Source organism: Tachypleus tridentatus, chromosome 9 (genome assembly GCF_004210375.1).
Source record: "Tachypleus tridentatus isolate NWPU-2018 chromosome 9, ASM421037v1, whole genome shotgun sequence".
Taxonomy (NCBI): domain Eukaryota; kingdom Metazoa; phylum Arthropoda; class Merostomata; order Xiphosura; family Limulidae; genus Tachypleus; species Tachypleus tridentatus.
The window spans coordinates 149,412,041-149,439,847 of NC_134833.1; the positions used below are offsets into that span (position 1 = coordinate 149,412,041).

Sequence of the window (27,807 nt, forward strand, 5' to 3'; positions counted from 1 at the left end):
TCTATACATTAGTGTGTTGTCTGTCAGTCAGGAGACTCTAAAATGACGTCACTTAAGGGATTTTAACTATGCACTTTGTTTAACTTTGTAAGTCAGTTGCGCTGTCATGGAGTCATTAAAATATGGTATACCATGAATGAAACAGAAAAGTCATGCGAGTGTGTGTTTTGTTTCCTCAATGTAAAGCCACTTCGGAGCTATCTGCTCTGTCCACCGGGGGATCGAAACCCTGATTTTAGTGTTATACGTCTGTAGACCTAGTGCTGTCCCACAGGTGGAGGTGGACAAGAATTATGTGTTTCTTAGATTACATCTCAGCTTGACATATAAACTTCGAAAACCAACAAATAAAATATATTTGTTACTCTATATTACTGTTTATTCAATCCTGACACAGTACACTTGCAAGGACCCTATGCAAGTAGATGTTAGAGATAATTTATATCTGTAATTAATAATCAATCTAACGGTGCTCATGAATAAGGTAAATCAATACATTTAGAGGACTTTCTCGTATCATCTTAATATTTGCACAATTTAGAGCTTTTGCCTCAGGAATTTCTGTCCATAACTGTCTTTAATGTTAAACTGATAGAAGACAGCTATCCAACAGCACCAACGGACAACTCTTACGTTACTATTGTCTGACCGACAAGTGAGTTTCGACCATCAGTTTGTTATATTCATCCGCTGTCCAAATTTACAATACTTTTTATATTAAGAGAAGTTCTATAGCAATACGATTACCTTGTGCCATTTTGTAATGTTAACTAGAGTGGCACTCATGTGAGCGCACATCTCCGTCACGCAGCATTGATCAAATTCCGGCCTCAAAACATAGGTAAGTGTTGCCCTATACGTCGTGTTCAACGGATACTGATCATATCCGGCAGGACAGTAAGGAATAATATTTTGCATGTGTCCACCAAATTTCATCAAAATCAAATCATTTTTGACTGAGTTATGGAGTAAAAATAGTTTGAAAAATCGGTTCGAATGTCAACAGATTGTTTGATCTTCGTGGCTTTAGGTTTTGACCTTGACTCTGCAAAAAAAGTAATAATTTCTAAGTTGGGTAATATTCTAAATGTGTACCAACCTTCGCCCAAATCCATTCAGTTGTTCTAGAGAAATCTTGCTAACAAACAAACAAACATAAACAAAGGTCCAAACTTTGTACTCGTCACTTTCGGTGGCAAAGGTAATAATTAAAAGGTGTGTTTGTTACCGGAAACGATTTACCATTACGTTAACCATTTTTGTCTAAACACTTAGATACTTGAGAGGAAATGACGTACAGGACAGGAAGTCATTGGTGATGGAAGTATGTCATTAATTAAACGATTTCTTCTAATTTTCTAATATCTTTTGTTGGAATCTTAGGTTTCATAACTATAGTATCTGTTTATTTAATTCGTGTAATTTAGGAAAACTTTCGAGTTTCAAGAAAGACAAACACAATAGTATTGCTATACCGGTAGGGATAACAAATATTTTTGTGGCGACATCTACTGTCGTTTTAGGACATCACGTATAAATTAAAATGATCCATGTCACACTGTTGTTTTAAACTTTTTCACAAAGACACCATAATAAGCTTCATTTAAAATAAATCAGACATTACGTCTGGTTTAAGTATAATTATACAATCAGTGTTCCAGCCACACGTATTATGTTAGAATATTGTCTTATAATATACAAACTATATTCCATCTTCACGTATTATATTAGGATCATGTCATAACGAACAAACTATATTCCATCTGCAGGCGTTATATTATTTTCATGTCTTATAATATACATATAATTATTCCATCTACATGAATTTTGTTAGTATCATATGTATATATATATATATATATAAACATAATACTGTTGGTTATCAGTTGTCTGCCAATCTAATTACCTTGAAGGGTGTAGGTGGATTTTCACCCAAATTGGTATAGGAGTTCTTTAGGTCAATGTGGGGTTTCAAAACAAAATTTTGCGGTTTCTACGGACAATTTCACATTCTTACTATCACCCTACTCCTTGTTAAGGGATCTTCCCCAAATTTGTCAAGAAGGCTTGTTAGGTCCATGGGAAAATACGTACAAGCTCGTTTTTTTCACATTTTGTGTTTGGCAGTTTTTAATGGGCGTTTTTGTAATCACACATAAAGGAAGCAAATTTTCATATCCTAAGATAACCTTCCATTAATTACGAATTTACATAACTTTCATACACGGGTACCCACAGCTAGTTCTGTAATATTCTGCGCTAGCCGTCCCTAATTTAGCAGTGTGAAACTAGAGGGAAGGCAGCTACTGCCAACTCTCGGGCAACTCTTTCACCAACGAATAGTGGGATTGACCGTCACATTATCACGCTCCCACCGCTGAAAGGGCGAGCATGTTTGGTACGACTAGGATTCGAACCCACGGCCCTCAGATTAGGAGTTGAATGTCTTAACCACTTGACCATACAAACAATGTCTAGATACACCGTCTACGTTGAGGTAACATTCTGTAATATACAATGTTCCATATGCACTGGTTATGTTAGGATAACATACTGTATTATACAAACAACGTTCCACATACATGTTAGAATCATGTTCTAAAATAAACAAATTGTGTTCTATAATTCACACGTTAACGTTATGAAACGAACTGTGTAATAACTGTTTGTGTGTGTGGTTCGAGATGAAACACATTTCCGTAGCTCAACCAGTTCCCAATCTCAATCACCCCGTGTTAAAGTGGGTCGAAATGTGCGTCATTTTGAATGCAAATCAATGGCCATTCTTTCTGTACACTAAAGCTATTACAAAGTTATTAGATTTCAAAATTAAATCACGCGCTTAAAAAATAGTCACGTGCTAGCTCATCGACAGGGTTCTAGTTCATGTCCCCACGCCACGGACACGCTGTTCTTTATATTGTGTATACAGTTTAGTATTGGAAATAACCTAACCCTATGTTGAAGCAACCTTCTTTATAAACCCAACAGACTAGAGAAGACGATAACAGATGCGCATAGTGTTTAATAACAAACTGTTGTTGTTGTTTTCGTCATCACTGCTTGGGTGATATATCATATTTCTAATGTCTGCACAGCTTCGTAGCTTCAATTTTAGTAATACGTAATAAGAATCGTAATTTATTTAACAGTCGTGCCGACTATTTGAAAAGCTCAGTTTATTTAATTCAGGATTAATCACAGAAGTAAAATGACTAACATGTTGTTTCAATCCTGAGAGGTTTGCTCGTTTTTTGAATTTCGCGCAAAGCTACACGAGGGCTATCTGCGCTAGCCGTCCCTAATTTAGCAGTGTAAGACTAGAGAGAAGGCAGCTAATCACCAACATCCACTGCCAACTCTCGGACTATTCTTTTACCAACGAATAGTGGGATTGACCGTAACGTTATAACGCCCCCGCTGCTGAAAGGGCGAGCACGTTTGGTGCGACAGGAATTCGAAACCGTGACCCCTGAGAGGTTGTAAAAAATTACTTAAATAGTTTGTTTTTAATTTGTTTTCAGTAACCCGTTGTTTAAAGAAGTTTTTTTTTTGGCAACATTATATTGTTTACTGAACCCTTGCCCAGAAAACAAAACAAAACACTTAAACAAAGAGTTACTGAAGAAACACGTTAAAAAAACCCAACAAATCACAGAAATCAGTGCAGTAAAATTTAGTTGTTTGTTGTCAAACGTAGTTGGTTGTCTGTGCTGGGGATTGTTAGTGTTATAATCTCTTATTGTCGAGCTGAATCGTTGATGGGTGAGTGGGATGCATGTGTGAATCAAGAGTTTAATTGCACCCTGTTTCTCCATGTTACAGTTTAATTGCACCCTGTTTCTCCATGTTACAGTTCAATTGCACCCTGTTTCTCCATGTTACAACTAAACACTTCACTAGGAAAAGCCAACAGGTCGTTATGAAGACTGAAATGTGGTAATTTAGGCCTAATTAGTTTAATACATGTGATATTAATGGCCAGTTCAGAAAGCAGCAACGTCCAAACATTGTCATTTCTTATTTAGAGCTGCTGACCAGGGTAAAGGTTAAACAGTCATCAGTACTTGCCGCGTATTATATAGCTACTTCTACCCGACTAGCAGGGTTGACTGCCATCGTTGTACTGCCCCTACGTTAAAGCTAAACGGACGGAACGTTTTCAGTGGTATATCGCGGCTCGAACCTTAGACCTTCCGAATTGTAGTACAAAAAGATGATAACGATGTGTTTTAGAGCTACTTATTAAACATAATAATGAATTCATCGTTTGAGCTACAAAAGTTTGAGTCAGTTGAGTTACAAATAGTTAATTTAGAATCACCCTCGACACCGATGAGATAATTTTATCCAAGTCTTAGAAGGGGCGTATTTCCATATTCTACTTTGCTCTGATTTCCTTTTTCTTTCTTTTTTTTTTTTTTTTTGAGGAATTGAACAATGGGACTAGACAAGGCTCAAACCTGTGATTATTTGTTATAATTACTTTCCAAGGTTACAGTAACAGGAAATTAAACGTTCACTGCTATTTCATCAGATAAAACTTTAATGGATTAAGTTCCCACTTTAAATATTCTTTTACGTTTCGTTTTCATTAACTTTTATTTTTTAATCGCACTTTCTTGAACAACAAACTTGAGAAAATTAAAGTTTTATTTGCTTCTTTGAATTTAGTTGCTAAGTGTGTTTTTTGTTACTTTTGTTGCCTTCCTGCGATCCTTCATCTGTACTTTCATTGTAGACACCCTTTGGAAGTACGACCGTTGCGACCCCTCGTGTCATGAAGTAGAAGAGCTTCAGGTCGGTAAGTATCTCAGTGTTCTGTTTCTTCCAGGTGTCGAATCTTGTGATCAGTGGTAAATGTATAGGACCGATAACTGACAACAAATAAATATTAATACAAACATAACAAAAGCAACACAAAAATATATACCGACTTTCGAATTAACAAAAAACAAACTATAATTATTTTGAAACAATTTTTGGTAAATTAAGCGCAGTGAAACAGGTAAAACTCTGAAACTAGATTGTATAAGAGAATGTAGTGAGTTCTTGTGCTCCGGTGAGGCGATGATTACTTTGGTTTCGGACTTATGTTTGTGTGTGGGATTCTTAGTAATACTTCTCTTAAACGGCTGAGTGGATTTAAGCAAAACTAATTATATATCTGGACTATTTTAGGGGAGGTCAAGGTCAAATGTCAAGGTCACAGGAAAGTCAGGAAAATCTAAAAAAAAACATCCCTATATGTTAACATGGTCACCGATATTCCACTTTTTCTTTTTGCTCTACAACCCAGACAAACATTTCCACGAAACTTGGCAGAAATTATCCTGCCAGAAATGATTCGTGCCAGTTGATAACTGTGGACATACGGATATATTTTCGTTTTGTTTTGTTTTGTTTTGGTTTTGCGTGATGAAGGTGTGCGATGTTGTTAGCTCCCTTCTGGTTCCAGCTGTCCACTTTTGTACGGTTTACTTCCAACAAATTAAAACTGACTCAAAGTTTTAGTACATAAAAATAAAACCAGTGGTTATCAGAAAAATGGGAAGTACACTTCCCATTTATATTATTATTATTTATATTATTATATTATTATTTATATTATTCGAGCTTTCACTTGAACCAGCACCGAGTTTAAAAACAATATCTCGTATTCACCTAATTAAACCAGAGCCTACTTTATACTTAATGTTTTACTACCTTTCTAATTTAACCAGCACCTAATCTATAGTTGAGGAACTAATATTTACCCAGTTCATTTAGTACCCAGTTTATAGTTGCTTACATAAAGTTTTTCTCCCAACCGTAAAAACAATTTCTCAGCACGTCGATGTTCTGTCAGTCTTACACGGTAGGGGGCGGTTTAAACTCTACAAGACGTTGTAGTCCTTATGTTATTGGCATAGCGAAGTGTAATACAATAATATTACAAACTATATAATAATCACCTGATGTGTGAAACATTTTAAAAGAAAAACATTGTTATTAGAATACCATGAGGGTTAACTCAGATATGTTTTAATTGTTGTCGTGTAGTAACGAACGTATTAGAGTAGGTTTAGAATAGGTGTGAAATACGAAATTCTGAACAAACCTCTGACGGTTGACTTACAATAAAAAATATTGTGGATATTGTTTCTAGGACTAGCATTACATAGAAAACGAAATAATAGATTAAACACTAGCCAAATTTTCGTATATTTCTATTTAATGAAAATGACGTTTCCACCTGGCGTCAAATCTACGGACACAGAGATAAAGATAGCTGTAAAAATTATATTTTATACTATTATATCTATATATGTACAATAAAATGTACTATTATAGCTATATCGATACAACAGAAGGTACTATTATATCTGTATCGATATAACAGAAGTTACTATTATATCTGTATCGATATAACAGAAGGTACAATTACCTCTGTGTCGATACAACGGAAGGTACTATTATATCTATATCAATATAACAGAAGGTACAATTACGTCTATCTCGATACGACAGAAGCTTTGTGTTTTACTACAAACAAACCAATACTAATTAAAGGTGTAAATACAATATATTGTGAAGACGCCCTCAAAGACACTTACCATGATTCAAGGTTAAACATTTTCGAAAGCTACATTTTGTATTTCCACTAATATGTGATTAATGTGTTGGTTGTAGTTCATTAATTTTCCATTTCATCACTAAAATGTTGGTAGTAAAGCAAGCGAATTCGTTAACGTACGTGAATAACTTTAGTTGTTTATATATATTTGGTGTTTATAGAATTAAGTTCAAGTTATGTTTAATTTCTAACTCAAGCGTGCACATTGTTCTCTCATCTTCTGGGTTTTTCGGGGTTGTTTTTTTTCCGTCAAAAGGGGGAGACATCGTTCGTGGTTTCGCTTTCTCTGGTTTCGAGTTGATTACATGGGTTAACTATTTGTAGCTACGTGTCTCTCTACCTTAACAGCTCAGACGTTAATAGAAACGTGCATGGTCAGTACGAAAAACGTGGAAAGGAATTTATGAATATATATGCAAATGATTTCCAGTTTGGAGATCACAAGAGTTTGTCGGAAGAATTAGCTTAAGTTACGTGTAGAGAGCCAGTTTTAATAATTTTTTTTCTATTTGAAATTCTTCGGAAACTTTCTAGAAATCCCCCAAATATTAAAATATGTAAGTTTCTCTTGATGAACGTCGCAGTGAAGACTTCGCTCTGTTCGTTACACATGTTTATCTAAACATAATTCCCTGAAATCTAGAAATTTGATGACTACCAGGCTGCTGAGTAAGAGATTTTTGTGTTTTTCTTTTTTTCCTCCAAACGACTCTGCAGCAAAAACTGCAAAGTCACGTTTCTGGGATCTTATAATAAAGATCTAAAGATAATGTTAGGCCTAGCCACTGAACTGTGACTAAACCAGATATTAAGCAGCAATGTATAATCTTCTAAAACCATTGAACCATTGAACCATGATAAACCCACACGCACTGCGGGTTCTCTACTGGAACAAGAGATGAAAGTCGACTACATACATTCTCGCTGTTTTATCAGTTTCGGAGGAACGCTATGTCGTTATATTTTAATGTCATTTTATCTACAGCCAGATAAATAAATTGAACTTACCGGACTGTTCTACAGTAAGTTGAACTTAGCGGACTATTTTACAGCCAGATAAAGAAATTGAACTTACTGAGCTATTCTACAGTTAAATAAATAAGTTGAACTTACCGGACTATTCTACAGCCAGATAAATAAACTGAATTTATCGGACCGTTCTACAGGCAGATTAGTAAGTTGAACTTAGCAGACTATTCTACAGCCAGATAAACAACTTGAACTTACCAGACTATTCTACAGCCAGATAAACAACTTGAACTTACCAGACTTTTCTACAGCCAGATAAACAACTTGAACTTACCGGACTATTCTACAGCCAGATAAACAAGTTGAACTTACCGGACTATTTTGTATAATGATGCTTTGGTAAACATAAGATCTTGTGAGCCGGAAAACTGAAGATTAATAACATACACATAGACAGAAATAGGTGTGACATAATTAGGGTTTATTGCCCAAGAAAAGAATAACGTATAAAACAAACAAAAACATAACTTGCCTCGTGCTTTCTAAATGTTGGATATTTCTACATAAACTATATTAATTTTTCTGTCAGGTGAAATAAGTTTGCATATCATAAACAGATGTATGTGCTGATTAGTGTCATTCAGGTGAAAGAACGTGTTGTATAACATAATGATATGTGGCTCAGTTCTACTAAGTTACAGAAACGTGTTGTATAACATAATGATATGTGACTCAGTTCTACTAAGTTACAGGAACGTGTTGTATAACATAATGATATGTGGATCAGTTCTACTAAGTTACAGGAACGTGCTGTATAACATAACGATATGTGACTCAGTTCTACTAAGTTACAGGAACGTGTTGTATAACATAACGATATGTGACTCAGTTCTACTAAGTTACAGGAACGTGTTGTATAGCATAAGGATATGTGGCTCAGTTCTACTGAGTTACAGGAACGTGCTGTATAACATAACGATATGTGACTCAGTTCTACTAAGTTACAGGAACGTGCTGTATAACATAATGATATGTGGCTCAGTTCTACTAAGTTACAGGAACGTGCCGTATAACATAATGATATGTGACTCAGTTCTACTAAGTTACAGGAACGTGTTGTATAACATAATGATATGTGGCTCAGTTCTACTAAGTTACAGGAACGTGCTGTATAACATAACGATATGTGACTCAGTTCTACTAAGTTACAGGAACGTGCTGTATAACATAACGATATGTGGCTCAGTTCTACTAAGTTACAGGAACGTGTTGTATAACATAACGATATGTGGTTCAGTTCTACTAAGTTACAGGAACGTGTTGTATAACATAACGATATGTGGCTCAGTTCTACTAAGTAACAGGAACGTGTTGTATAACATAAGGATATGTGGCTCAGTTCTACTAAGTAACAGGAACGTGTTGTATAACATAAGGATATGTGGCTCAGTTCTACTAAGTAACAGGAACGTGTTGTATAACATAACGATATGTGACTCAGTTCTACTAAGTTACAGGAACGTGTTGTATAACATAACGATATGTGACTCAGTTCTACAAAGTAACAGGAACGTGTTGTATAACATAAGGATATATGACTCAGTTCTACTAAGTAACAGGAACGTGTTGTATAACATAAGAATATGTGGCTCAGTTCTACTAAGTTACAGGAACGTGTTGTATAACATAACGATATGTGGCTCAGTTCTACTAAGTAACAGGAACGTGTTGTATAACATAAGGATATGTGGCTCAGTTCTACTAAGTAACAGGAACGTGTTGTATAACATAACGATATGTGACTCAGTTCTACTAAGTTACAGGAACGTGTTGTATAACATAACGATATGTGACTCAGTTCTACTAAGTAACAGGAACGTGTTGTATAACATAAGAATATGTGGCTCAGTTCTACTAAGTTACAGGAACGTGTTGTATAACATAACGATATGTGGCTCAGTTCTACTAAGTAACAGGAACGTGTTGTATAACACTACGATGTCCTGTTTTGAAACATTACGAGCTCGATAGCGACATCTGCTTAAACATTAATAAATATAAACAAATTATTAAAGGATGAACTACATAAACCACCTGCGACTTTTCTTTGTTTTGTAGAGTAACATGAGACTACCTGCTATTTCTACTGCAGTGAATCGAAAGTATATTAACGTTGTAAGTCCGCAGATTTACCAGTATCTAGTCGGGACTGTTTTTTATTGTGACAAAATTCTTTGTGTTTCTACTGCAAAATGTTGAAACAACGATTTGAGTAAAAACAAATTAAAGGCCTTCATGATTAAATGCTACTCAGAAGGTTGAAACAACGAGTTAAGTAAAAACAAGTTAAAGGCCTTCATGATTAAATGCTACTCAGAAAGTTGTTACTTACATTATCATGTTTTGTTGGCGTGACCTATTGTACAACAACTCTTTTATTTCTTACAATATTTGGACGAAACAAACAATTTCGTCAATTTATTTTCACTTACATTTTTAGCCTCTTTGATCAGAAGAAATGAAGCCTCGCTTCCTTCCGCGAATCGTCTAATCATATAAGCGCATCCTAAAATCGGAACTGAAACACGATCAGGCAATGACGAGAGAGGCGTGGGGTATCCCCCAATTGTGTTAGACTTCGCTAAGCCGAATGGAAGCAAAAATATTTTCGCTTGGGACATGTGGAATTTTAAAATATTCTGTTCTACGACTGGCGATTTGCTTTAATGAAGGAAAAAATAGCAAGCAAAGAACGAACATCGCAAAGTGAACTTTACAGCAGCTGAGGTTGCGTTTCGATGCTCAGAGGTTCCGTCACTCGAGACTTCGCTTCGAGCGGTCACTCAAGGGTAGGGAGATTGATACAAATCTTTGTTAATAGCGACTGTTTTCGTTTTACGACACAACTGTGACAAACTAACGAGAAAATAAACGCTTCTATTTTTCTAGCAAGCCTGTCATATAAATGCCGTTTCGGTCTTATCTTTCGTTAGAAAACTGTCTCTGGTTTCTTTGAATCTGTTTAACTCGGTTGATACATTTTGTTTACATTGCCTTCCATATACAGAAGAGTTATACATATAAATACCTATGTATTAAAAATCACACTTTTCGCCAACTCGTAGGATGACAGTATATGTTTTTAAAACCGAATATTTCGCGCTTTTTCAACTCGTAATCGTTACTAAACGTATCTTGTCACGCTTTCATCCCGTCGTGGCTTCTTTGTAGATGCATTTTATCACTCGGATATACAAGTAATTCATTTGTGTAATACTATATCTGGATCATTTATGAGTGAGCGTGCTCTATTCGTAATGGTTACTCGTGGGTAAGTTATGAATGAACATACTACTCTGGCACTTTTAAAAGATGTTACTTTAGGTTGTTCTGTTGTGAATAGAAGTTACATTGATGGTACCAGTTGTGACTGAACGTCGTACTTTTGTAGTTCTCCCAATACATCTTAATTTATCATTCAATTACAAAGGAACGTGGATATAACTATATTTTGATCAGTTATTAATGAACGTACTGTTTTTGATAGAGGTTATTTAATATTAAGCAATTATAAATGAACGAAGCACAACTGGTGCATATTCTGATAGAAGGTGTTTTACTCGGATCGGTTATAAATAAACGCCGTACAACTGGTACGTATTCTGATAGGAGGTGTTGTGCTTGGATCGGTTATAAATGATACATCTAGTTAGGGAAGTAACCACCACAGGCGGAATATGTCAGTACATCAGTACACAGGCAGTTATCGAAGTAATGAATATTTACGGCGCATGGAAATATATTTTAATTGAAATAAATACTTTTAGAAATAATATTATTAAATGTCGTTCCATTTCTGAACATCTCACCGATCTTGGTTGATAAAATATTCAGTTTTCCAAGCGTTCTACTAGAGTTGTTTGTTTTGGACATTTGTGCAGAACTATACTATAGTTACTTGAATTTCTAGAGGGGAGGGGGTAGCTACTGCTAACCCTTTCACTATTTTGATCGAAAAGAGGTTTCAGAGTCACTCTTATAACGCATGCAAGGCCTTCAACTACGGAGCATGTCCTTGTTCTAATGGAACGTGAACCTTGGCCCCTTACATCAACAGTCCAGTACAACAAGGTTAAAGCCATGTCAAGCCTACTAAGTCCGGCTTCACTGGTTGCAAGTGTTGAAAATCGCTTTTATTGATATATTTTGTGGTCTATACAGAATAGGGTATTCGCTATGAAGCGACGACTGGTGGTTAGGGCAATCGAGCCGCAATTTGCGGGTAGCGAGCTCGAATCATCGTCACACAAAACATGCCCGCCCTTTCAGCCGTGGGGGCGTTATAATGTTACGGTCAATCCCATTCCTCGTTGGTAAAAGAGTAGCCCAAGAGTTAGCGCTGGGTGGTGTTAACTGACTGCCTTCCCTCTAGTCTTACACTGGTAAATTAGGGACAGCTAGTGTGCAGATAGTCATTGTGTAGCTTTGCGCAAAATTCAACAAACAAACAAACAGTCGTTATGAGGCGTACGTGAAATCACTCACTCAACGTCATTTCACGATTAGACACAATAGTTATGGAAAAAAAACAGTAATAACTGTTACGTTGTTAAGGAGACAATTTCACTTTAATATGAGCGGGCTAACAGCAAGCGCGTGCTGGTAATCGTTAGTTTTCATCAGAACTCTTTCATTTAACGTTTTACGGTTGAAGTCGATAGACAAGTGATGGAGAACTCGAGTAGTAATTACTGTTGTTATTATTATAGCATCTTCAGGAAGAGACGTCACCATTTCAAACTCATGTCCACAAAGTGTTGAGTGTTGTACGAGGTATGACTTACGTAATTATTCACCAATTCTGATACTGTTCGTGACTTGGCGGTCATGACTGTCTCCTTGAATCACGTATGGTTTCCTAAACTCCTAATACTTTCTAAGTTATCGTATAATAATGTGCCCATTAGCAGTAATAAGTATATATACTTTCTCACGGTAATGGTTTTCGTCAATATAATAAGCTGTTTACAAAGACAATTGTCGTCTCACTCTAAGCGTTATGTTATTACTATCTCCGCCTTTAGTCAGTTTGCTTATTGTCTGGTTTGACTAAAACTATACCTCTTAAAGTTATGGATGGGAATTAAGCTAAGACTAAATATCTGGAAGTTTGACGTTTATTATGCTTAAAAACAACAAAAGAAACAAACTAAATAATGAGTTGTGGAATATTTCTAATATTTGTAAATGGACGTATTGTTGTTCCGTTCTACTTGTCACGTGAGTTTCGACAAACATGATTAGTTCGAAAATGAAGGATCGAACCGTCTAGGCTTAGTTTTGTAAAACCTGAGACTAAAACAGTTCTTAAACAGCAACTTAGCGATATGTGGTCATTTTTACTAGCCTACTGACATACGGAAACAAGAAATAACTATTGACTTATACACTCAAACACAGCATTCTTTCTCACTGAGTTACTCTGGCTAGCTTAATATACGGAGGAAGTATGTCGTCAGGCCTACTTCTTTATATATAGAGGAAGTATGTCGTCAGGCCTACTTCTTAATATATAGAGGAAGTATGTCGCCAGGCCTACTGCTTAATATATGGAGGAAGTATGTCGCCAGGCCTACTTCTTAATATATGGAGGAAGTATGTCGTCAGGCCTACTGCTTAATATATGGAGGAAGTATGTCGTCAGGCCTACTGCTTAATATATGGAGGAAGTATGTTGCCAGGTCTACTGCTTAATATATGGAGGAAGTATGTCGTCAGGCCTACTTCCAGAGGTTAAATAATTATAATAGTTTGTTTCTAGCTAAGTACAAAGCTACACAATAGGCTGGCTATTTATGCTGCATTCACCATGGGTTGATAGTGTTATAAACCTTCAGACGTATCGCTCAGTCAACGGAGGAAAGAAATTCACTAAGAAACAGAAATAGTTGCTTTTCACTGCTAGGTGTCGGTGTCGTTAATGAGTTATATATGAAAGAGTTTGGCTTGGTTTGTTTTGCATTTCGCGCAAAGCTACACAAAGCCTATTTGCGCTAGCCGTCCCTAATTTAGCAGTGGAACACTAAAGGGAAGGCAGCTAGTCATCATCACCAACCCCCGCCAACTCTTGGTCTACCCTTTTGCCAACTAAAAGTTGGATTGACCGAAACATTATAACGTCCCCACGTCTGAAAGGGCGAGTATATTTGGTGTTACAGGAATTCGAACCCGCGACATATGAAAGAAAGGTTATGCAATGTAATTGATCAGATTGGAACTCATGTTTAGGTCCCAATATTCAACCCGTCAGTACCCACATATATATGTATATATTTATATAGTCTTCTTTGTCTATAGACAGAGATGAGGCTATGACATCAATCTTATCCGGATGTCGTGGATAACATGTTGCTGTCAACTCGTATACAGATGACGTCATCATTATCCCCGTATTTTGATAAGCAAAACCATAATTCCGAGAACAACAGAAAACTGACAGATGGTAATATGGTAACTAAATGCAGTCGACAAAAAGTAATGCACCTGAGACTTCACCAACAGATCAGTAAATGTAATAATCTACAAATTATAATACGATGAGCTAAATCAGTGAGCTACATGTGAAAACACGTTAAAATTAAAATTTGACTAGTGTTGCTATGACAACACAGAAGCACCTACCAGATTCGCAGGTTCAATGGATTGTTTTCGTCTTTTTATCAAATCATATCAATCTGTCGACGTATTTTTTCTCCATTTCATTATATAATTCTAAATTCACTTTTACATTCGTCATTCTAATCAAATGATATTCTTGTATTCTTCAATTTCTCAGTTTGGAATTAATTAATTATTTGTTTGTTTTCAGGTCGTTTTTTTCCATTACTCTCAAGTTATACCAGTAGGGACTTCCTTCCAACTGTGTTTCATGTTGATTTGTTTAACCCTTACTTTGTATCCATATGGTCTTCCATCAAATAAATTCTCAGTTCATCTATATCGTTCCGTGGCCCAGCATGGCCAAGCAAGGCGTGCGACTCGTAATCTGAGGATCGAGGGTTCGCATCGCCGTCGCGCCAAACATGCTCGCCTTTTCATCCGTGGGGGCGTTATAATGTGACGGTCAATCCCACTATTTGTTGGTAAAAGAGTAGCCCAAGAGTTGGCGGTGGGTGGTGATGACTAGCTGCCTTTCCTCTAGTCTTACACTACTAAATTAAGGACGGCTAGCACAGATAGCCCTCGAGTAGCTTTGTACGAAATTAAAAAAAACAAACATTTATATGGGCAACTCCATATGTCATAGTGCAGATATCAAAATGTATTTATATCGTAGTGTATATGTCGTAGTGTAATTATATCATAACTATATATCATGGTGTATTTCAAAATGTGGCATTTCTTGCACCTTATTCTACTGACCATATATTCCGACTTCATATGATAAGAGATCAGAATCAAAATACACACAACGTGACACATTTATGCACTACTGTTTAAAAATGTGTGATATCACTGTAATAAACTGTAATATTTCAACAACACGCTAATACGTATCTCACGTCTTATTCTATGGATGTTACAATGTGTCTTGTGAGTGAGTGTTGATCGATTAAAAACACACACCTTGTTCAGATGTTTCTTCCATTACTAGTAATTTCTGTCCATAGAGACATTATTCAAACAACGAGGCTTTAATACATGGAACCAGTCCCTTCTGGGAAGTCTTTTAGCAATTATATTGTACTTATAATTCTTCTTATTAAAAGCTGTTTCATTAATGTTGTACAGAATATTTATATTTCTAATATATAACATAATTATTTCCTTTATAATTTAAATTTGGTTTTTCAAAATATCTCACGTAAGGTGCGTTACATCTCGCGTTTACTACATTCAACTTGTTTGTTATTCAAAGTGGTTTGATCAGGTTCATCCCGCGTAACACACTCCGCAAGAAGCGTTTTATTCTTTATCTGGTAACGGCTTCGTGACGACGAGAAACCCACTTGAAGTAAAAATGTATTTCTAAACAGCTGGTACGGGTATTAAAACTTTACTAAATATAGAGAGAGAACAACGTTTTGACCCTCTTTGGTCATCTTCAGATTTACAGTTGCAAACTCTCTCTCTGTTACCCTGAAGATGACCTAAGAAGGTCGAAACGTTGTTCTCATTTTATTTTAATAAATGTTTTAATACCCATACCAGCTGTCTCGAAATACATTTTTTCGGAATGGCTTTGTTTGTGAACTGTACAGTGTCATATATAAAACTGCCTTGTAGTCGACTGTGGATGTTACCGTGGATCTTCACGGGAGAAATGAACGAAACGTTCGGCTAATAAAAGTATAATAAGAATTACATATTAATTGCTATTGTAGCCAATAGAAAAATCTTTACTTTCTTAGTGCTTTAACTGTACTTTATGAACTGAAGTAGCTCAATAAATAAAACTTTTACGTCCGATTAATTACTCTGCACAACAAAGTTTTTGCTTCTTGAACACTGTTAGGTGTTCCTTATGGATGTTTTGCTGCTGATCACGAAAATCACATCCAAATTTGCCCATCACGTACAGTTTCATCGAAATCTTCAGTTTTACCAGGACATTGCTACAATAGAAACACGATATTAGGGCAACTGGAATCCATCAATGCTTGCTGACTAACTGTTGGACACTGCAACGTGATGCACCGGACATTAAACACAAGCGAAAATCAGGAGCAAAACACTTTTAATTATGTTGAACTTAATAGTGTATTAGAAACATAAACGCGATTAAACACGTTATTGCCGGTAAACAGTTAACTGTCTATTTCTTAGAGTTCCTGGGTGATGAAGCAAAACCAAAACTATATTTGTACATACCCACCAGGTACCTGTCACAATCAGCAAAAACTTTCCAGGAAGCAAAACTTTTCAAAAATATTGTTGTACAGTGTAATTTTGTAAACAATGTATCGCATGATGTCCTGGGAGAACAACAACAAGATATGTTTATCTGCATTTTTATCTTATAGAAAACCCACATCGAACTACCTGCTGTGTCCACCGTGGGTAATCGAACCCCTGATTTTAGCGTTGTAAATCCGTAGACTTACCGTTGACCAAGCGGTGGACGTTTTATTGGCTAAAGACATAAAAAACTTCTGATATTTTCATTTTTGTATAAAACAAAACTAATGTATTTTATATAAATACCATACCAACACATCTCTGTTGGTATTTCATGTTCCTATTAATACCATACCAACACATCTCTGTTGTTATTTCATGTTCCTATTAATACCATACCAACACGTCTCTGTTGGTATTCCATGTTCCTATTAATACCGTTTATGTTGGTGGTGTTTAATGTTCCTATTGTTACCGTTTATATTGTTGGTGTTTCATGTTCCTATTGTTACCGTTTATATTGTTGGTGTTTCATGTTCCTATTGTTACCGTTTATATTGTTGGTGTTTCATGTTCCTGTTGTTACCGTTTATATTGTTGGTGTTCCATGTTCCTGTTGTTACCGTTTATATTGGTGGTGTTTAATGTTCCTATTAATACCGTTTATATTGGTGGTGTTTAATGTTCCTATTAATACCGTTTATATTGGTGGTGTTTAATGTTCCTATTAATACCGTTTATATTGTTTCTATTTCATGTTCCTATTGTTACCGTTTATATTGGTGGTGTTTAATGTTCCTATTAATACCGTTTATATTGGTGGTGTTTCATGTTCCTATTAATACCGTTTATATTGGTGGTGTTTCATGTTCCTATTAATACCGTTTATATTGGTGGTGTTTCATGTTCCTATTAATACCGTTTATATTGGTGGTGTTTCATGTTCCTATTGTTACCGTTTATAATGGTGGTGTTTAATGTTCCTATTAATACCGTTTATATTGATGGTGATTAATGTTCCTATTAATACCGTTTATATTGGTGGTGTTTAATGTTCCTATTAATACCGTTTATATTGGTGTTGTTTAATGTTCCTATTGTTACCGTTTATATTGGTGGTGTTTAATGTTCCTATTGTTACCGTTTATATTGGTGGTGTTTAATGTTCCTATTGTTACCGTTTATATTGGTGGTGTTTAATGTCTCATTGTTACCGTTTATATTGGTGGTGTTTCATGTTCCTATTGTTACCGTTTATATTGGTGGTGTTTCATGTTCCATTGTTACCGTTTATATTGGTGGTGTTTCATGTTCCTATTGTTACCGTTTATATTGGTGGTGTTTCATGTTTCTATTAATATTATTTATATTGTTTCTATTTCATGTTCCTATTAATACCGTTTATATTGGTGGTGTTTAATGTTCCTATTGTTACCGTTTATATTGGTGGTGTTTAATGTTCCTATTGTTACCGTTTATATTGGTGGTGTTTAATGTTCCTATTGTTACCGTTTATATTGGTGGTGTTTCATGTTCCTATTGTTACCGTTTATATTGGTGGTGTTTCATGTTCCTATTGTTACCGTTTATATTGGTGGTGTTTCATGTTCCTATTGTTACCGTTTATATTGGTGGTGTTTCATGTTTCTATTAATATTATTTATATTGTTTCTATTTCATGTTCCTATTAATACCGTTTATATTGGTGGTGTTTAATGTTCCTATTAATACCGTTTATATTGGTGGTGTTTAATGTTCCTATTAATACCGTTTATATTGGTGGTGTTTTATGTTCCTATTAATACCGTTTATATTGGTGGTGTTTAATGTTCCTCTTGATACCCTTCAATTGGTGGTGTTTCGTGTTCTACTTATTCTTTTTATATTAGTGGTATATCTGATTGGTCTCGTATAATAAAGATACTAACATGAATGGTAGTTTTAGTTATAAAGAAGTATTTCACTGTTAAAGATGTTATATGTGTAGCATGCAAATTGTAACACCAGGCCTTGTCTGACCTGAAGATGTTATATGTGTAGCATGCACATTGTAACACCAGACCTTGTATGACCTGAAGATGTTATGTGTGTAGTATGCACATTGTAACACCAGACCTTGTCTGACCTGAAGATGCTATATGTGTAGCATGCACATTGTAACACCAGACCTTGTCTGACCTGAAGACGTTATATGTGTAGCATGCACATTGTAACACCAGACCTTATCTGACTTGAAGATGTTATGTGTGTAGTGTGCACATTGTAACACCAGACCTTGTCTGACCTGAAGATGTTATATGTGTAGCATGCACATTGTAACACCAGACCTTGTATGACCTGAAGATGTTATGTGTGTAGTATGCACATTGTAACACCAGACCTTATCTGACTTGAAGATGTTATGTGTGTAGTGTGGACATTGTAACACCAGACCTTGTCTGACCTGAAGAAGTTATTTGTGTCGTATGCACATTGTAACACCAGACCTTGTCTGACATAATTTCGTGTATTTCTAAATGCTAGCTTTCCGTGGAAAATGCTCACGAATTTGAGATTTTTCTTGTGACTTAGTTTACAACATTTTATACTGATAAATTGATAATACCAGATACAAAATACTCTAGCTGTCTAAAATGATTTTATACTGAAAATAAAATATAAGTTAAATTACATAGGAAAGACTTGGACAATGAAGAAGTGATTGTTATTTTACAAACTTTTAAAGTTTTTATTGTCTGTTATTATTCAGTAACAAGATAAACACAAAGTCTAGTGTAAAAAAAAATGACTTCTTGGATTGAAATCCCACATAACTAAAGGTAGGTCCGAGTTCACAAGTAAATAAAGTTTGATGTAAACTCTATTTAGGTGATGACCCAAATAGCTTAGGAGAAAATGTACCGACATTATAAACAGGCTTCGAAATCCGTGGTTGGTACATTATGTAGCTTTGTATTGATGGATATATACATATAGGAGCATATATAGACTGGTGTCTGGGCGTCCACGTTTTTGTTAGAGAGTCGAAACGTTTTAACTCTAATTTGTCAAAGTATAAAAAAAACCAGAATAAATTATGCATGTGTTGGTAGATGGCTGTCATTTTACCGATAATGAAAAATATTTCTTGAGTAGTATTTCAAAGTATGGTCTATGAATGAGTGATTTTTATTACTTTCTGATAAAAGAAAGAATAATTTAGGTACTGCTGTAATAAGCATACATTGACGCAGGCCTCGTCAGAGGTTTGTCAAGGTACAATGTGAAAAGTACGTATAATAAAATTACGCTGTTATTTCTTGCCTTGAAGCTGGAGTTAATTCGTTGCACACGAAGCTAGTGTTCTTGCCTATTATACGTATGTGAATGGATTCTATATAAGGCTTGTTTACTATAATTGCCAATGGTGAGTCTGTAATTGCGTCTAAGGTGCCCGATGCTTTGAAATGTAATCACACATTATAATGTAGAGGCGCCATTGTTTAACTGTATTCGTACAGTTTAATTCGTAGAGGTTTTCTCGTTTAGTGTGTGGGTTTTCCGTATAGCAAAGACACATCGGGATATCTGCTGAGCCCACCGAGAGGAATCGAACCCCTGATTTTAGGGTTGTAAATCCGTAGACTTACTCGCTGTACCGGTGGAGGATTTTTTGTTTAGTTAAGAGAAGCTTATGATAAAAGTAAGGGTGATTGTTTCAGTGTAGTGAAAACGAAATAAAGCAGCAAGTTGGAGTAGGTAATCAAATATTGTAGCTTGAAATTCTTACAAGTGTTTTTATTTCACATAATCAATTTGGTAATTATTATTACAAAATGAAATAATTTGTTCAAAAACCCATACAAGTCATAAAATTACTTATCATATTAATTGCTTTCAACTAGCCAACAGTTAGAGGCCAACTAACTATATCAAGCACTTTAAAATTCTCCTGAAAAGGACAAGTCAACTATTCTAAAGCGCCCGAGTTCTGAGTCTCGTTTTGAAAATGTATATAAAGCACTGTTACTGTCAGATAATAAAACAAATTATATACCAAGGAAATTAACAATTCTGCTATGTACTAAAGTCGGTTTTCCATCGCTAACGCACTTGTCACAAACAGTTTTGGAAATAGAAACTAGCGTGCAAATAAACAAACACAACTTCGTTACTTATTAATGTTCCAGCGGACACGGCACTTTTTTGTCTTTGCTATATTAAAACACAAACTCAGAATGTTTATCCCTTGAGTAAGAAACCGAATGAATCAGTAATCAATCAACAATCAATAAAACTCTCGTTTTACGCCGTTCGAAACGTTTTCTAACCTTTCAAGAGGACTGTAGTCGTCACGTCATACGACAGCTTTCTATAGATTATAAATAATAACAACACCTAAGTTTTCAAAGAATTAACAAACAGCCTGAACACAATTTTATTTGTGTAGTTAAACAAATAATCGGTGGTGTATTTAAAGTTTTGGCACCTGGTGTTATCTGCTTGTAACCTTTTATTGCATCCACTAAACGTCTGTTCCTAACTTCCCCTCTCATCTCCATCATTTGTCAAAATAGGCCTAATGCACGTACGCTTCCGCCAGAGGGCACACTTTGATCCACTCTGAAGTTTTGGCTGTCGAGTGGAGTGATTATTAGGCTTAACACGTGTTGACATAAGGCGTGGTCTGTAACTACACTAATGTTGTTATTCTGATAAGACAAGTGTTTTGTTCTGATATTTTCTTTCCCACAAAATTCGTGTGTGGCCAGACGTGAGGTACAAATGTCACGTGCTACAACTACGTGTCGGTTTAGGGACTGTGTTTAAATAAATAGGTAATTATAGCGCTATGTGTAATTATATAAATAAGAATACATAATCGCAACAGACATAACGTTCATGTAATATTATTCCCATATTAGAAAGCATTATTAAAAGCACGTGCGTTCATTTCATGTAAACTGACTTATCTTTATCGTTAACTTTGCCCTGATACTCAGTCAGTTCTTACTAACGACTAATTGTACAAATAGTAAATAAATATTTTGTTCTAAACTCTAATTTGATAAGCGCTACCGACACAGAAAGACATTACATGTACAGCGTAGAAAATTTCAATAACTACTTTCTGTTCCAATCCCGGACTAAACCAATCAGTTATTAGCTCCATATCCGGCTTCTGGATAAAGCAACCGTCAGTGCTTCCATTTCTCAGCAACTAGTCAATATTATCATTGTCGTCTCTGAACTTGGCAACCAGTCAGTATTTCTATTTACAGCTCTTCCGTATCCGATTATGAGCTAAGCAGTGAATGAGAATTTTGATATCCGGTTTTGGCTAAGTAACCACTAAAAACTTCTATACCAGGTTTCGGGTTGAGCAACCAGTGAGTATTTCCATAAGTGGCCCGGTATGGCCAAGCGTATTAAGACGTGCGACTCGTAATCTGAGGGTCGCGGGTTCGCATCCCCGTTGCGCCAAACATGCTCGCCCTTTCAGCCGTGGGGGCGTTATAATGTAACGCCCAATCCCACTATTCGCTGGTAAAAGAGTAGCCCAAGAGTTGGCGGTGGGTGGTGATGACTAGCTGCCTTCCCTCTAGTCTTACACTGCTAAATTAGGGACGGCTAGCACAGATAGCCCTCGAGTAGCTTTGTGCGAAATTCCAAAAAACAAACATTTCCGTAAGCGGTTTCGGATTAAGCAAACAAAGAGTACATCCGTATCCGGTATTAGCTAAGTAACCAGTGAGTACTTCCATTTCCGGTTTCGGCTAAGAAGTGAATGAGAAAATCCATATTAAGCCCCATCTAAGTATCTAGTATGTGTTTCTTTTTTTATAGCAAAGCCACATTGGACTATCTGCTTATCTGCTGAGCCCACCGAGGGGAATCGAACCCCTGAATTTAGCGTTGTAAATCCGGAGACATACGGCTGTACTAGCGGGTGGCTAAGTGTCTAGTAACACAATGTATTCGTAACTGTTGTGTAACAAAACACGATTGAATAAACGATGCTTCATTATTTGGTAATGTACAAACATAACATTACTAGAACAATTGCGTCTTGCTACTTGACCAATCAAGGTAATAAATAACTAGAAATACATTTGAAACGTACGTATGATGAAATTTACCTTTAAGTTTCAATAATAGTTTTGTAGCAGGAACCGACATTTAAGCAAAGCAAAAATGCTCGTGTTAATATACACTCTGAGACAGAACAAGTAGACTAGTTGTCCATTTTATATTTTTACGAACAAAAAGACAGCACAGTTGAAGTAGAAACAACGCCCTCTTTACTTAAATACGTCGTTACTGTTTATTCCAAAAACAAACATTTACAAGTTTTAACTAAAAATCTCTAGAATAAGCAATCACAAGGTGAGCAACTAGAAATTCAACATTTGTCAACACTTCAGTTAAATGTTGTTCATTCACGACACGTTTAATCTGCAAAGAAAGCAGCAGCACAAAGACATAAATTATATGTTATACTGAATACATGAACCAACATAGACATCATTATATGTTATACTGAATACATGAACCAACATAGACATCATTATATGTTATACTGAATACATGAACCAACATAGACATCATTATATGTTATACTGAATACATGAACCAACATAGACATCATTAAATGTTATACTGAATGCAGGAACCAACATAGACATCATTATATGTTATACTGAATACATGAACCAACATAGACATCATTATATGTCATACTGAATGCAGGGACCAACATAGACATCATTATATGTTATCCTGAATACATGAACCAACATAGACATCATTATATGTTATCCTGAATACATGAACCAACATAGACATCATTATATGTTATACTGAATACATGAACCAACATAGACATCATTATATGTTATACTGAATACATGAACCAACATAGACATCATTATATGTTATACTGAATGCAGGGACCAACATAGACATCATTATATGTTATCCTGAATACATGAACCAACATAGACATCATTATATGTTATACTGAATACATGAACCAACATAGACATCATTGTATGTTATACTGAATACAGGGACCAACATAGACATCATTGTATGGTATACTGAATACATGAACCAACATAGACATCATTATATGTTATACTGAATACATGAACCAACATAGACATCATTATATGTTATACTGAATACATGAACCAACATAGACATCATTGTATGTTATACTGAATACAGGGACCAACATAGACATCATTGTATGGTATACTGAATACATGAACCAACATAGACATCATTATATGTTATACTGAATACATGAACCAACATAGACATCATTATATGTTATATTGAATACATGAACCAACATAGACGTCATTATATGTTATACTGAATACATGAACCAACATAGACATCATTATATGTTATCCTGAATGCAGGAACCAACATATACATCATTGTATGTTATACTGAATGCAGGAACCAACATAGACATCATTGTATTTTATACTGAATACATGAACCAATATAGACATCATTGCATGTTATTCTGAATGGAGGAACCAACATAAACATCATTGTATTTTATACTGAATGCAGGAACCAACACAGACATTATTATATGTTATACTGAATGCAGGAACGAACATAGACATCATTATGTGTTATACTGAATACATGAACCAACATAGACATCATTATATGTTATACTGATTGCAGGGACCGACATAGACATCATTATATGTTATACTGAATGCAGGAACCAACATAGACATCATTATATGTTATACTGAATGCAGGAACCAACATAGACATCATTATATGTTATCCTGAATACATGAACCAACATAGACATCATTATATGTTATACTGAATACATGAACCAACGTAGACATCATTGTATGTTATACTGAATGCAGGAACCAACATAGACATCATTGTATTTTATACTGAATACATGAACCAATATAGACATCATTGCATGTTATTCTGAATGGAGGAACCAACATAGACATCATTGTATTTTATACTCAATACATGAACCAATATAGACATCATTGCATGTTATTCTGAATGGAGGAACCAACATAGACATCATTGTATTTTATACTCAATACATGAACCAACATAGACATTATTATATGTTATACTGAATGCAGGAACGAACATAGACATCATTATGTGTTATACTGAATACATGAACCAACATAGACATCATTATATGTTATACTGATTGCAGGGACCAACATAGACATCATTATATGTTATACTGAATGCAGGAACCAACATAGACATCATTATATGTTATACTGAATGCAGGAACCAACATAGACATCATTATATGTTATACTGAATGCAGGAACCAACATAGACATCATTATATGTTATCCTGAATACATGAACCAACATAGACATCATTATATGTTATACTGAATACATGAACCAACATAGACATCATTGTATGTTATACTGAATACATGAACCAACATAGACATCATTATATGTTATACTGAATACATGAACCAACATAGACATCATTATATGTTATACTGAATGCAGGAACAACCAACATAGACATCATTATATGTTATACTGAATGCAGGAACCAACATAGACATCATTATATGTTATACTGAATGCCGGAACCAACACAGGTCCCAGTCTGTGTTACACTGAATGAAAAATAATACCACAGTTATTTATAAGAAACACCAGGTTTCTGTCATACAGATTTACGTAACACAGAACTATCACCTTGTTATAAAAGAGTTCTAGTAGCTTAAAAAAAATAAAATGCTGTCTTCATGATTTACAACTTTACGATTCTGCCTTAGAATTTCTCTGGTTTCACGGAGTATCTGACGTGTTGGTTTATCCTGCTGTTGTCGGTAGAGAAGGGTTTTTGTGAACTGACAGACCGAATGTTTCTACTGGCCATAAGTGGGCAGCTTCATCCCACAGAGAGTTAAAATCTCCTGGGGGTTCATGTTTTCAGTTCTCTCGTTGTTGTTACTATACAAGTTTCTACCACCAACTCTTTTTCAGGACCAGGGTCATGACACTTAAACTGCCAGGTATTTGTTTTATTCTTATTTGTAACGGTAGTATCCCTCGTAATGGAATCTTCAATGATTCAAACTAGACACATGTAAGTAGCTAGACAGCTTATGAATAATTAAGTCCTTTTATCCCAAGTTTCTAATAAGAAACTAAACACTCTGTTCCTGTTAACGTTACTGAATCTACGTCATATATCTTTGTGAACATTTCTCATTTAATACTAGATTTACTTCTGTTACATGTTTTACTTAATTTACTTCTTTTACATGTTTTACTTATACTTATAACAAGCTTTTTTCAAACTTTACAAACGTATTTAGGTAACTGAGATAAGCGAGTTTTGTTCAATGTTATGGCTTAGAATACCAAGTTTTGCCCAGTACCATATATCACATAAACATTTTTTCTCCCGCATATTCCATAGCTTACATAAGGCATGTTTTATCTAATGCCATATTCTATCCGTGGGAGTTTAATATTATTCACGTATAGACATAATATGACATCTTTCTAAGATGGTTACATTTGTTTGCACTGTTGCATTATTACTGATACAACGTATCTCTAGTTATTATTATCTTGCTGGAAATTTGTGTTTAGTTACTGGCTGAATATTGTTCTCTATATATCGCTTATCTAAGAACCACATAAACAAAGTTGGATGGATATACCAAGCTTCTGAGAAAGTTGCCAGAAGACCAAAGACAGTTTTAAATATACGAGATGTAACTGGTGAAATTCCCGTAAGTGATCTGTTTCAATGATAAGTAAAACAAAGTTGAGAAAAACAAACGTGTTTTTGTTGCTTTCATCTGTCATACTATGTTGTAGTCTACATACATATTGTGAGTGGCTTACGACAGTACAAGTTAAGCGTCCCTTACGTTACGTCGTTTTAGTGTCTACTGACTGACGAACAGGCACTACTTTATAGTGGAGCGAATAGATAAAATAAGTAACATGCGTTGACGGCATTCGTCCAGATCTTTAGCTTTAAAATCCCTCAAACCTACCGCTGGCCAACGAGGGAGAGAATTGTGTTTGATTTATAATGTATAAAAAGAAACCGCATGAATGTTTCTTCCAGGTGGCGTTGTTTTTACTAGTATTGACGTTTTTACACCATTGATATTTTAGCTTCGATCATGTTTATATAGGAGTTAGAGTCGTAGTAGCTGATACTCAAAACATTTGTCATAAACAGATGAGCAGAAATAACCCTGTCAGCTGTGTGTATACCTGTAAACAGAACGGTACAAAAACCCAGTGTGTATACCTGTAAACAGTACGATACAAATACCCTGTCGTCAGTGTGTATACCTGTAAACAGTACGGTACAAATACCCTGTCGTCAGTGTGTATAGCTGTAAACAGTACGGTACAAAAACCCTGTCGTCAGTGTGTATACCTGTAAACAGAACGGTACAAAAACCCTGTCGTCAGTGTGTATACCTGTAAACAGAACGGTACAAAAACCCTGTCGTCAGTATGCATACCTGTAAACAGAACGGTACAAAAACTCTGTCGTCAGTATGTATACCTGTAAACAGAACGGTACAAATACCCTGTCGTCAGTATGTATACCTGTAAACAGAACGGTACAAAAACTCTGTCGTCAGTATGTATAGCTGTAAACAGTATGGTACAAATACCCTGTCGTCTGTGTGTATACCTGTAAACAGCACGTTACAAAAACTCTGTCGTCAGTGTGTATACCTGTAAACAGCACGTTACAAAAACTCTGTCGTCAGTGTGTATAGCTGTAAACAGTATGGTACAAAAACCCTGTCGTCAGTGTGGATACCTGTAAACAGTATGGTACAAATACCCTGTCGTCAGTGTGTATTCCTATAAACAGTTAAACAAGAACCTGTCGTCCGTTTGTATATGTGTAAATAATTAAAAAGGAACTTGTCATCAGTGTGTACACGTGTAAACAATTGAGTAAAAATGTTATCTTCCTTATGTATGTCTATAAACAGTTATGTAGTTTGAAGGTTATATTTCTGTATTTCTCAAGAAACTAAGTTAATGCGATACCTTTGCTAAGGGATTAAGTGTCATTGGTACAGAATTACCTGAGGACCGTGGTGTAGCAGCTCATATCTGTTTCTCAAGAAACTAAGTTAACACGATACCTTTGCGAAGGGATTAAGTGTCATTGGTACAGAATTACCTTAGGACCGTGGTGTAGCAGCTCATATCTGTTTCTCAAGAAACTAAGTTGACACGATACCTTTGCTAAGGGATTAAGTGTCAATGGTACAGAATTGCCTTAGGACCGTGGTGTAGCA

At 35.5% G+C, this 27,807-nt stretch overlaps 1 long non-coding RNA gene across 1 annotated transcript in view; it reads left to right on the forward strand.

The window, feature by feature from the left end:
• Window positions 1-4,736: 4,736 nt before the first annotated feature.
• Window positions 4,737-27,807, forward strand: part of LOC143227270 (uncharacterized) — a 51,311-nt gene continuing 28,240 nt past the window's right edge. Inside the window, exon 1 of the long non-coding RNA XR_013014974.1 lies at window positions 4,737-4,804. This is a non-coding gene — a long non-coding RNA (uncharacterized LOC143227270). The remainder of the gene's footprint in view (window positions 4,805-27,807) is intronic.